The sequence below is a fragment of the Salmo salar genome, chromosome ssa14 (assembly GCF_905237065.1).
Source record: "Salmo salar chromosome ssa14, Ssal_v3.1, whole genome shotgun sequence".
Classification (NCBI taxonomy): domain Eukaryota; kingdom Metazoa; phylum Chordata; class Actinopteri; order Salmoniformes; family Salmonidae; genus Salmo; species Salmo salar.
In genome coordinates this window covers 9,465,999-9,480,386 of record NC_059455.1, presented here as the reverse complement: position 1 = coordinate 9,480,386, position 14,388 = coordinate 9,465,999, and positions in this window count along the sequence as shown.

Genomic DNA, 14,388 nt, shown 5'->3' with positions numbered 1-14,388 from the left:
AAATATATACACTGAGTGTACAAAACATTAGGAACACCTGCTCTTTCCATGACATAGACTGACCAGGTGAAAGCTATGATCCCTTATTGATGTCACCTGTTAAATCCACTTTAATCAGTGTAGCTGAAGGGGAGGAGTCAGGTTAACCTTTTACTGCATTGGGCTAAATCAGGGTCACAGAGTGATTCTTGGTAGTCTTAAACAAATCTACTTTGAAACAAAACTATACACCTCACACACATGGTTATGGGCTTAAACATTCCACCCATGATGCCACTAAAGGGTAACTTGATTTGACTGCAGGAAAGAGCTACAGAAGGATTTTTAGGCCTTGAGACAATTTAGACATGGATAGTGTATGTGTGCCATTCAGAGGGTGAATGGGCAAGACAAAATGTAAGTGCCTTTGAACGGTAAATGGTAGTAGGTGCCAGGCCCACCAGTTTGAGTGTGTCAACTGCAATGCTGCTGGGTTTTTCCCCCTTAAATAGTTTTCCATATCTATCACCCCCCCCCTCCCCAAAGGACATCCAGCCAACTTAACACCACTGTGGGCCTAGCATCCCTGTAGAATGCTTTGACCTGACGAATTGAGGCTGTTCTGAAGGCAAAAGGGGATGCAACTCAATATTAGCACGGTGTTCCTAATATTTGTACACTCAGTGTTTATACTGTATACAGTATATTGTGTGACTTGACTGGGTATCAAAACATGAAACGCTGTCGGGTATTATGATGATCTCAGATAATTATATGGGTAGTTGTCTGACAATGCATGATCTAACAGTGATCGATTGTGTTGCTGCGATTATGTTGTTGCGTTGGTGTCCTATCAGGCCGTGTGTCTGCAAACTGCTAAAATGAACAGTGTTACATCCCAACAACCAACACACAATTAACACACCCAATTAGCATTCTCCTCAAAAGAAGCCAGCGGTTTAAACACTACACGAGCGAAACATCATCCCCTCATTCAGATAATACAAGGGACGGTGATTTTGCAACTTATCGGCAAGATGTCATCTCAAAGTGCAAAGCACTGCCATTCCCTATGACAGAGTCATTCTGTGATTCCGCCGTGCTATCGGCAGCCAGCAAGTGAAGAGATAGAGGGGAATGAGATGGAAGGAATAGTAAAATGGGTACGCATTAAGGCTAGGCTGGGTATAGAGGCCTGGTAGGTTTCCAGGGCATCAGTGGTTTAATAGAGACAGACAAACTCACTGTGACACGGCGGAGAGCAACAGGGAATAGGGGCCCTCGCAGACAGACGGAGACAACTGTGATGTCTTTCTTTAAAGGAGAGTAGGAGGAACAACAACAACCAAATCCCAGAGAAGAGAATGGACTTGTGAATGGAAACAATGCAGCTGTACGTTTAACCATAGCAAACACAGGCCTTGGCCATGGTTGATAGTACTGTTTGACACTACACCAACTACGGATCTTATGGTACTGCAATGCATCATCAGTCCTCCTCTACTTATAGCGGATAAGTTATTCTCATGCCATCCTAATAATCACAAGACGACACAAGTTGAAATTGGCAACTGGCGGTTGTTGGACTTCGGCAGTTATGAAATTGTTATGTACTACTTATGAATGATGTATGAATGAGTTATGAAGCGCTTATGTCGGGGATCTTCAAATAACGTTTTACCTAGATTACTATATAGACAGAAGTTTAATTGTCATATACACCGGATAGGTGCAGTGAAATGTGTTGTTTTACAAGGTCAGTCATAGTACGGCGCCCCTGTTGCAAATTAGGGTTAACAGCCTTGCTCAAGGGCACATCGACAGATTTTTCACGTTGTCGGCTCGGGTGTTCAAACCAGCGACCTTTCGGTTACTGGTCCAACACTCTAGAAGCTAGGCTACCTGCCACCCTAGTTAGCTTATTAGCTACCTTACTTCATTATGTGTAAACTGCAAGTCAGTGGTCACCAACGTAGAAAAACAAGCGAGATCTACTGTTCAGAAAGAAAAAAAAACATGACTTAAAAATCACAAGCCTATGCAGAATTATCCTATTAAAAACAGCTATGTAGCAATGAGGTTTGTGCAGTAGGCTATAGGCCCAATATTATCACTGCATATTGGCTATGCTTGAATTTCCCTGCCGATGTTATTCTTCTCAGACCATTTTGAAATACATTTTTGGTATATGATAACACTGGTAATAGATCATTTGTTGTATTACTTGTGAGGCACAGCTGAGTGAGCATAATAATTAGCTTTTTAAAATTTTACTGGACTGATGGCCTGCATCTGATGGTCAGTCTGAGGGGAGGGAGGGAGAGAGCAGCGTTGAGGCTCACCCGTCCCTCCGCTCTCTCTCCCTCCTCTGAGAGAAGGGGACACAGTCGCAATGCAATATTTCTGCCTCATGCACCAATTCATGACCAGAGAATGTGAAATATTCCTCGATATTAATAAAAATCAAGCCGCTAATAAAAACATTTCAAGCTTATCAAAACACTTTGCTCTACTTATTCATTGCAGCTGCAGTGCTGGTTGTGGCGTGAGTGGTAGTATGGAGAATGCGCATTTTATGGCTTATAAAAGTGTTGAACAAAGTGTTCCAAGTGCTGAATAACAACTTAAACATGAACTTACTAATAAAAACAGCAGCTCTCTGCTGTTATCATTGAGTCTCTCTCTAGTCATGGTTTTACAAGTTTTGAAATCTCACAGTATCAACTTCGCTATGCACTCGGGGCTTATTTTTTACAGCCTATGGCTTGAAAAAACTGTGCAGACATGGTGATCTGAGCTACCTGATTGGCCAGAGGTAGGCTTATAGGTACACTTGATTTGCTCTCTGGGCCTGCTGGGTATGCAGAGTTCTATCTTCAGACACATGAAATGGTTCAAAATGGGAACACTTTGCCTTCCCAGTGCTAAGGCTGCTGAATCAAGTGCACCTACTGCCAACAGCGCTAAACAAAAAAAGGCTTTATGGTTGTTGTTTTTTACAGAAATGTTTGGTGATCGACTACGAATGCCCCTTGGAGATCGACCAGTCGACCACTGCTTTAAGTAGTTACTGTTTTGCACTTAAAGGTCCAATGCAGCTGTTTTTATCTCAATATGAAATCATTTCTGGGTAACAATTAAGTACCATACTGTGATTGTTTACAATTAAAATGGTCAAAAATGAACAAAAATAGCTTATTAGCAAAAATGTATTTCTCAAGCAATAATTTTGCTAGGACTGTCTGGGAGTGGTCTGAGTATCTGTTATTGGCAGAGAAGTTTGGAACTCTCTTTTTTATTGGTCTGTTAACTAATTTACCTCCTGGTGATGTCACCAGGCAGGCCAAAACTTAATCCCAAACAGGCTGACATTTCAGGCAGCCTTTTCAAACAGCTCTGTCACAAAAAGGGCATTTTCATCAATTTCACAGCATTATTCCAACTTCCTAGTCTGGTAATATTTGTATTATTATTTTATTTTACCTTTATTTAACTAGGCAAGTCAGTTAAGAACACATTCTTATTTTCATTGACGGCCTAGGAACACTGTGTTAACTGCCTTGTTCAGGGGCAGAACGACAGATTTTTACCTTGTCAGCTTGGGGATTTGATCTTGCAACCTTTCGGTTACAAGTCCAATACTCTAACCACTAGGCCCCAGGCGGTAGGCTACCTTTATATATATAACACAGGGAAATCACATTTTTGACTGCACTGGGCCTTTAAGCGGCAACACTCAAGAGCACCGTCCTGTAGTGGCAAGTTTATTACTAACAGTTGAATCATTATAACCAATTAAAATGAAAGTCTATCAAATTAGTTTGTTAGCCCAGGTGTGGTTAACTCATTAGGTATTCTGGGCCGAATGTCTGGAGGATCGATGCATCCGCAGAACCGAATAGATGCTGCCAGCTGGTCACCAATGATTTGATTTGTTTCATTATTCGAAATAATATTCAGAGAACCATTACAGTTTAATTATTTCACCACCAGCTCCTGCAATTCATTCCAAAAGCAATATGGCCACACGTCGTTAGCATGAAAACTCAATGAGAGCAAAGGTTGTTCTTCTGTCTTTGTGGCGTTTCAGGATGCTTTAAAATGTTGATTTACATGGAGTGTAGTTGCTGGGGTGGGTGGATGAGTAGATTTAGTGTAGCTAAGACACTAGGGGATATGAAGGCACCATTTTAAAAACTGTGGGTTAAATGATACTGGCACCATACATAACCAAAGTGCAGAGATCAACACAAAGGGAGATAGAGTTACAAGTGCTGTGGTTTGTGGTTGTCTCGTCTTCCTTGGTTGAATGCACTTATTGTAAAACTGTCTGGATTCCCAGCAAACAGGGGACTTGCTACAGACATTCGGCGACATTCCTATTGCGACCCTTTAAGGGTTTCAGCGAGATGTTATACCACTTACATTTGTAAAACGTTCTAGGAACATTAAAACATGACAGGACCATAAGAGGACATTCAGTACAGATCCCAGTTTAGTCGCAGTATAACATTATAATAACGTATTTTCATGTCCATAAGTGAACATTATGAAAGATTCTTATTTGGTTCCGATAGGACATTCTCCATAGGACATTCAATGACCACAAGGGGACGATTCATGATGGTCAAAGGGGACGTAGTATAATGGTCCCAATGGAACGTTCTCTGAGGGACCTTTGTGTAGTTCCATGTAAGGTACCATGACGTCACTGAGGACCATGTCAGGACAGTTTTGGGACGTTCTCAGGACTTACATTTTTACTTGTCATTAGGACATTGCGTGAGTGAACATCCGTGCATACAAACATTTTGTGTTAGGATGTCCCCGGAACATCACGAAATGGTCGCCTCAAGTGGTCAGGGCGTTGTGTCATGGTCCCCTGGACACTGTGTCATTTTGAATGAGAAACCTTTTCTGCTTTGGTTGTCATCAATGATTGACATATTGAGAGGATGGTTATGAGATATAGTGGAAGGTGCTACACACTGACTGCAGCCCCCTTGTGAAAAACATCAGGCCCTAGGGCCTCATTGGCACACTCTCTCCCTCTGCCTTTTCATCATCCTCCCTATTAGGTATTCTGTTTCTGAATGGCAAGTAAGCATGCTGCTTGGTGCCTTCCCCGAAACTGGGTTATAATTATGTAACAAGTGACATCAGTAAATATAAGGTAAAGAAAATTAGTAGGCTAATTCATTTTGGTAGCCTCATTGCACACCCTGTTACAGTATATCAATCCTTTCTTCATAGAAAGAAGACAGTGTTTTGATATGTGTGTAGTTACTTTGACTCGATTTCCAATCATCCACCAAATGCATTGGAATGTACATTAAACGTCTGCAGGGAGCTGGTTTGAGCTGTTGTGTACATAGCCCATCAGCTCTGGGATCTCCCTTACTAAATTAGACCTTACCAGAAAGCTGCAGGCTTCCAGGAAGAGAAGCTCTCTCAGCTTTCAACTTGTTGTATATGACACAGTTAGACAATGACACCTAGATATCAAGGTGGCTGATCTCAATTGCCCTAATTTCGTTTGAGAAACCAGGCGGTAAGCAGCTAACCACAGCTCAGGTCTCAAAGCAGGGCAGCAGCCAGTGTGTGTTTACATAGAACCAGAAGTGCAAATAGGCTATGTACATGGAGGAAGAGAAGAAGAAAACAAGTTATATTTATACAAGTTATACAACTACATTTACAGAATGTGGTATTATGAGAAATGGCTGTGGAAGAGAAATGTATCAAGGTCTCTCTAGCAGTAGCAGTGTCTCTGTAGGAGTATCTCTTAAGTCTTCTCTTTTACTCTTGTGGCTGAGGTCAGGCTCCAAAAGGTCAGGCTTACCATGGCTATCAGTATATTTTGTATTGGCCAGCAGACGAAGCTTGAAAGTTTCACAGACTCTGCTGGAAGGCTTTGTTCTTTTGTTATCATACTAGCACACAGACCCATACTAGCACACCTACCTGATGCTGCCACCTACTGCTGTGTAGACCAATGAGTCCACTGGTCATAGACGTCAATTCAACATCCATATCAACGTTGGTTCAATGTAATTTCATTGAAATGACGTGGAAACAACGTTGACTCAACCAGTATGTGCCCAGTGGGATGCTTTCTACCCTAAGCACAATATAGGATATAACTCCTACCTTTAAGAGAAAGTACATTTTCTTAAAATAAACTTCAGCGGTGTTGTTCCTCCATATTGAATCACAGACATTAAAGGATTTAATTTGGTTCTTTTTAGGCACGGGACACAGGCTGTAGTGGCTCAACGGAGGCTAGCCTAAGTTAAGGTGACTGCACCAAAAGGAGGAGAGAGAGCAGGGTGTTTTGTAGCGATGCACTGTCCCATTGTACAGACACTCTTGAGTGATGCGCTAGTAAAGAGGGCCAGACAGAGTTCTTTATCATAGGTCTATGAGTGTTTCATAGTCTCTCTTGTAATCAAGTCCACATGCCAATAGTGATGGATTCCACTCTCCCAATTGCCCAGTCTGGACAGACAGCACCACACATACAAATAAGGTTTTACATGCCAAGTCTCCTTGATCAATAAAAATGTTCTCCTTAAGAGAGATTTCTGTCTTCTCTCGGGGTAGGACATAGAATCAAACATTTGGCTGAATTGTGTTCCGGACTGGGGACAGGGTTAGGGAGTAACCGATTATATAAAAACTCTAACTGTAATCATTTACATTGCCAGCTAAAATAATGGTATCAGATTACTGATGCTTTTGAAAAACGAGATGATTACTTCCTTTGAAATTCAGAAAGGATACTTTGTGACACCTTTCTTTTTTTCTCAACGACATTCAAATCAGCATTGAAAAAAGGTGCAATTTAAGTTTGTTCCGCCTGAGGTATGATACAGACATATGCTTCACCTCGAGCACTTTTGATAGACTTCAACAGCTGCAAATTATCAACATATCAAAGTGTCACTCGTAGAGATCCTATTAAATTTATGAAGTAATACTGAACAAAAATATAAATGCAACATGCAACAATTTAAATGATTTCAACGATTCTACTGCGTTAGAGTTTATGTAAGGAAATCAGTCATTTGAAGTAAATCAATTAGGCCCTAACCTATGGATTTCACATGACTGGGCAGGGGCGCAGCCATGAGTTTTCCCCCACAAAAAGGCTTTATTACAGACAGAAATACTCCTCAGTTTCATCAGCTGTCCAGTTGGCTGGTCTCAGACAATCCCGCAGGTGAAGAAGCCGGATGTGGAGGTCCTGGGCTGACGTGGTTACACGTGGAATGTGGTTGTGAGGCTGGTTGGACGTACTGCCAAATTCTCTAAAACGACGTTTGAGGCAGCTTATGGTTGAGAAATGAACATTAAATGATCTGGCAACAGCTCTGGTGGACATTCCTGCCAATTGCATGGTCCGTAAAAACTTGAGACATCTGTGGCATTGTGTTGTGTGACGAAACTGCACAGTTTAGAGTTGCCTTTAATTGTCCCCAGCACAAGGTACACCTGTGTAATGATCATTTAATCATCTTCTTGATAAACCACTCCTGTCAGGTGGGTGTATTATCTTGGCAAAGGATACATGCTCACTAACAGGGATATAAACACATTTGTACACAACATATGTGAGAAATAAGCTTTTGTGCGTTTGTAAAATTTCTGGGATCTTTTATTTCAACTCATGAAACATGGGTCCAACACATGTTGCTTTTGTATTCTTGTTCAGTATAATTCCTAGTTCTATGGTGTCACCAACAAAAACGTAAACCACAGGCCTATAGCATATGCAGCATACTGTATGGCATGGATTTTTCATGTCATGCAAATACAGTGGTTCCTCCTTTAAAAGTTTGCAGTTTAAAAGTTTGCAGTGTGACTTAGAGGTACCCAGAGTCACAGCGTCATTGCTCCAGACCACCACAAGGGGGAGTTAGAGCACTCATTATGCATTTGGGTCCCAAGGTTTTTATATGACCAATCATAAAGAGTGGTTCCAATAAAGAATTTGACGCGGGCCACCAGTCCCTGGTGACTTCAGCAAAGATGGCTGACAAAACATTACGGGGAAGCAAATGTAAGTAGTTATAACATCATAACGAGGCAAAGCAAAAAATGTACAATTGAGAGGAATATGTTAGTTAATGTAGAGACAAACGATTGTGCATATTTTTTTGTCATAAAGTTAATTTATGAAAATCTCTATTTACCAAGTTTATTTTCAGCCATATCCAATACCAGGTGTATCAAACTCATTCATTATACACTTCAACAGTGTTTACCACTCCTGCTCCTGGCTATTTGCTCTGAGACCGGCATAATAACGTAATGAAACAAGCAGGGAGGAGGTTTCGAACCCTCAACATTCTAGCTCGAAGTCCAGCACGCTATCGACTGTGCCCAAATGTATTAATTGGGCTTGGGGCTGATTGTGGCTAAAAACACTTTATCAATTGGAATCTTTAACGTGGAAAGGGGAAAAAGTATTATTATTACTTTTGGGCTATTAGGATGGGCTATTAGCTGGATGGGCTACTAGCTGAACAATAGACTATTCAACCTTGTCTAATAACCGAGCTAGGTGGGAACCCCCCCCCAACTTGCAAGAAATCATTTTCAAAACTATCTACAAAAAGCAGCAGAGATAGGTTTCTAAGAAGAGGCTATTTTCCACAATTTGTGGATGAAGCTCTTAATTTGGCTTTGGGGAAAACACGAGATGAACTGCTACAAAAAAGACCCGCTAAAGCTAAAGAACACTCTGTAATGTTCACAACTACATATACTTTGAACTCACGAAAAGTGGGAGATGCGGTCAAGAAACACTGGCATGTTTTATCATCGGACCCAGCTTTGCCTGCTGAATTTAAGAATCCACCACTTATTGTATATAGGAGAGGTCGCAATTTATGCGATAAATTGGTGCATGCCAACTGCCAGCCACAAAAGAAAATCAGCCAGGCTCCATCTTCCAAATGGTAGCTATAAATGCAGAGGTTGGCAACAGTGCAACAATATGATGAAGTGTGATTATTTCTTCCACCAACATAAAAGAAAACAGTTCCAAATAAATGACATTATTACTTGCTCCACCACCCATGTTATCTACATTATTAAATGTCCATGTGGGCTGTGTTATGTAGGTAAAACCTCTCGTTCTCTCAAACAGAGAATCAGTGAACATAAAAGTTCAATTAGGAGAAACGACAGGGATTATCCAGTCGCAGTACATTTTAATGACCTAAAACATGACATTTCAACCTTTAGATTTTGTGGCATAGAAAAAAATAAGATAACAGACAGGGGAGGTGATGTAACTAATGCTCTGAGTAAAACAGAATGTTTTGGGATTTTCACCCTCCGGACATTATTTCCTAAAGGTCTTAATGATGAAATGCCTATATATGTTATGTTATACATTTTACAAGAATTATGCCTCTACTTCAGATTACTCTGACATTTTTCTTACACTGTACCCAATGATTTATGAAAATTTGCTTGGTAGGTCGATATCCTCATTGTGGTTTTACAGACGTGTTTAATACGTTTTATGTACACACGTTATTTGAATATTTATTAAATGCATATTGTTATATTTGGTAGCACTTATTTCTGTTTCCTTCGCCTCCAACCCCTTTTGAATGAATGTGGGTGTGGCTAGGTCTACATAAGGGTGCTAATTTAAAATGTATTCAATGCTTAAGTACTCTAAAGTGTTACATTTCTAACTCAAAACAGCATTTCTTCATCAACATCTTTATGCTTTCGATAATCTTCCTTTTTTTCTGTAGCAATTTTGAGCAAATTGCTCAAGGGCCACGGTTGATTCGTCTGTGAAGATGACGTTACTGAATGTCTCGCCAGCTTTGATCCATGCCTTGGCCTGCAGGACGCAAAGTTCTTTGTTTGTTCTTACCGAGCCGTGATGCCCACAGATTACAGACTGCCTTTGCCGATCGCTCATCATCTTCATTCATCAGTGAGTCCATGCCAGGCACCCCTGTGAGCTCTGGAACTCCACCTCCGACAGACAGAGTCAAAATACCTGGCGGGTTCGTCAGGTTTTTGGTTCACCCTGACGTTTCCATTCCTCTTCTGACAACAGAACTTGACCAACTGCTCATCAGGCACAGCAAGGGCCGCCCGGACCGTTATGCTGTTCTGCTATTCCAAGGATGTGTAACCGAAGAGAGATACCACGAGTGGGCACAGAATACATAGCCTTCCCGCTGTGGTCATCTATTTCAGCACCGTTTCGTGCTGCTCTGAGACAGGCATGGAGAAACGAAAATGTGATAATATTCCATTTCGTTAATAAAATGATGATAAAAAATACTCTTTCAAAATGCAGATGTTGATTTAGTTATGGATCCATAACAAATTACTATGGGAATAAATATCACTGATTTACAGAAATATTGGAACAAAGATGTCTAATGAAGGCAAACAATTTATAATCCTCCAATCCTGTAGCCTACTCCCGACCGTCACGTTGAACAGCGCCATATTTTCCATTCATCCTAACGGAAACTCTGAGGGTTTCATTTTTCATGGAATAGAAACACCATAATATGAATCTAATGAATTAAGCAAGTACCAGTCAAATGTTTGGACACCCCTACTCATTCCAGGATTTTTCTTTATTTTTACTATTTTTTACATTGTAGAATAATAGTGAAGACATCACAACTATGAAATAACATCGGTCTCCCGCGTGCCCTGCTCTCCTTTATGTAAGGAAGTAGGCACTTTCCCATGTTTACTACAGTATGTATGGTAGACTGCACAGTAGCCTAATAACCAAATAAACACATTTCGTTAATAAAATAATGATAAAAAATACTCTTTCAAAATGCAGATGTTGATTTAGTTATGGATCCATAATGAGTTACTATGGGGATAAATATCACTGATTTACAGAAATATTTGAACAAATTTTCCATTCCATCCTAACAGAAAACCTGAGGGTTTCGTTTTTTGTTTTTCTCTGAATAGAAACACCATAATATTAATCAAATTAATTAAGCCAAATTTCTTAAAATCAATCCCATATACTATGTTATTACAAAAAAGGTTTTAAATTCTCTGGAAATGCCAATACGGAATACTATCAAATGCTTCTCAAAGATGCCCTCTGGTGGTCAAACTAGCAATAACTTGCAGTAACAGAAATAATGGCAGAGAATTAAATGACGTGCACCAGAATGCTGCGGCAGCACGTGTGCCGCAGTACGATGCAACTTTTAAAGGAGGAACCACTGTAGCAATTTTTCAATTTAATTTACCTTGATTTTATCAGGGATTCATACTGATACCAAGGTCTATCTTGCAGATGAGCCCTCAATTACATAAATTACAGAAAATACATACATCAACAAATAAATACAAAATCCAAGCGAAAGAAAAACACGATCATAAAAAAACAAATCATCAGTAAAAAGGTCATCAGTCAGCTTTCTGAATTGGCGAAAACATCGAATTTAAGAACATTTTGAAGACTGTTCCATAAATAAGGTGCAAAGAAAACTAAAAGCTGATTTACCTAACTAAGGAGAGACCAAAGGAATTTCCAGAGTTAAACATCCCTGAGACCAGGTGTAGTAACTCATACAGTTACAGTTAAAAGTTTGGACACACCTACTCATTCGAAGGGTTTTCTTGATTTTGACTATTTCCTACATTGTAGAATAATAGTGAAGACATCAAAACTATGAAATAACACATATTGGATCATGTACTAACCAAAAAAGTATTAACCAAATCATCATTCATTTAACAGGTGTGCCTTGTTAAAAGTACATTTGTGGAATTGCTTTCCTTCTTAATGCGTTTGAGCCAATCAGTTGTGTTTTTACAAGGTAGGGTTGGTATACAGAAGATAGCCCTTCTTGGTAAAATACTAAGTCCATATTATGGCAAGAACAGCTCTAATAAGCAAAGAGAAACGTCCATCATTACTTTTAGACATGAAGGTCAGTCAATCTGGAAAATGTCAATAACTTTGAAAGTTTCTTCAAGTGCAGCCGCAAAAATCATCTAGCGCTATAATGAAACTGGCTCTCATAAGGACCGCCACAGGAAAGGAAGACCCAGAGTTACCTCTGCTGTAGAGGATAAGTTCATTAGTTACCAGCCTTACCAGCCTCAGAAATTGCAGCCCAAATAAATGCTTCACAGAGTTCAAGTAACAGACACATCTCAACATCAACTGTTCAGAGGAGACTGCGTGAAACCCCTACTAAAGGACATCAATAATAAGAAGAGATTTGCTTGGGACAAGAAACACGAGCAAAAGACATTAGACCGATAGAAATCTGTCCTTTGGTATGAGGAGTCCAAATTTGAGATTTTTGGTTCCAAACACGGTGTCTTTGTGAGACGCAGAGTAGGTGAACGGATGATCTCCACATGTGTGGTTCCCACCGTGAAGCATAGAGGAGGAGGTGTAATGGTGTGGGGATGCTTTGCTGGTGACATTGTCAGTGATTTATTTAGAATTCAATGCACACTTAACCAGCATGGCTACCACAGCATTCTGCAGCGATACGCTATCCCATCTGGTTTGCGCTTTGTGGGACTGTCATGGGTCAGTGTGCAGCGGTTAGGACGGAGTCAGGCGCAGGACACAGAACTGAGTAAAAGACGTACTTTACTTGAAAAGAAACATCAACAATTTCCACGCAGGGAAAAACACACCAGCTCACAGAAGTCTTGAACACTAAACAAAGAACAAACACGCACAAAACCATGTGGGAACCAGAGGGTTAAATAGGGAATAAATTATAACTTAATGGGAACCAGGTGTGTACAATCAAGACAAAACAAATGGAAAAAGAAACGTAGATCGGTGGCAGCTAGAAAACCGGTGACGTCGACCGCCGAACGCCGCCCGAACAAGGAGAGGCACCAACTTCGGCGGAAGTCGTGACAGGGACTATCATTTGTTTTTCAACAGGACAATGAACCAAAACACACCTCCAGGTTTTGTAAGGGCTATTTGACCAAGAAGGAGAGTGATGGAGTGCAGATGACCTGGCCTCCACATTCACCCGATCTCAACTCAACTGAGATGTTTTGAGATGAGTTGGACCGTAGAGTGAAGGAAAAGCTCATTATATGTGGGAACTCCTTCAAGACTGTTGGAAAAGAATTCCAGGTGAAGCTGGTTGAGAGAATGCCAAGAGTGTGCAAAGCTAACATCAAGGCAAAGGGCGGCTACTTTGAAGAAATCTCAACTATACAATATATTTTGATTTGTTTAACACTTTTTTGCTTACTATCTGAGTCCATATGTGTTATTTCATAGCTTTGATGTCTTAATATTATGCTACAATGTAGAAAAACTAAAGAAAAACCCTTGAGTAGATGTGTCCAAACTTTTGACTGGTACTGTATGTCTAAAGTTTAGTAATTATGTTAGGTGCAGTGGGACTTTCTATAAAAGGGCTTTGTAATTGAAAACATTGCAATGTATCAACCTACGTGACATCAAAGAGGGCCAACCAACTTTTTGGTAGAGAATGCAGTGAGTACTAAAATTGTCGCTTGTAATAATTGAGTAAAAGTAAAGATATTGTACATTAATAGAAAATGACTCAAGTAAAAGTGAAAGTCACCCAGTAAAATACTACTTGAGTAAAAGTCAAAAGGTATTTCTTTTTAAACATACTTAGGTATTAAAAGTAAATTTAGTTGCGAAAATATACTTAAGTATCAAAAGATAAAGTAAAGGTATAAATAATTAAGCAAATCAGGCAGCACCAATTTCTTGTGTTTTTTTTTTAATTACGTGTAGCAGGGTCACACTCCAACACTTGTGTTTACTGAGTCCGCCAGATCAGAAGCAGTAGGGATGATCAGGGAAGTTATCTTGATAAGTGTGTGAATTGAACCTTTTTCCTGTCCTGCTATGCATTCAAAATGTATCGAGTGTTTCTGGTGTCAGTGAAAATGTATGGAGTAAAAAGTACATTATTTTCTTTAGTGAAGTAAAAGTTATCAAAAATAAGTTCAGATACCCCAAAAAACTACTGAAGTAGTATTTTTACTTAAGTACTTTACACCACTGATAAACGACCTCAAATGGCTTTAATGAAGTGGCAGCTGTGTTCATATAGATGATGTTGCCATAGTCTAGGACCGATAGGAACATTGACTAAATAATCTAGTTTATACTATTTAGTTACTAAGTTACTTTCCATTTTGGTCCACAAGCTTCAAACAGCTGTAAATAAAGATTTTTTTGGCTATTGAAATAATATTTCACAGTGATTTAGATGGTACAATGATTCACTACAGTATTCAGTGCTTGTTTTCTCACGTAAACTGAAATTGATAACACAGCCACGAAGTCAGAACAGCTTTTCCAATTTGACAACAGATGCTGCTCCGGCAGGAGAAATGAATAGGTGAATATCCCAGCCA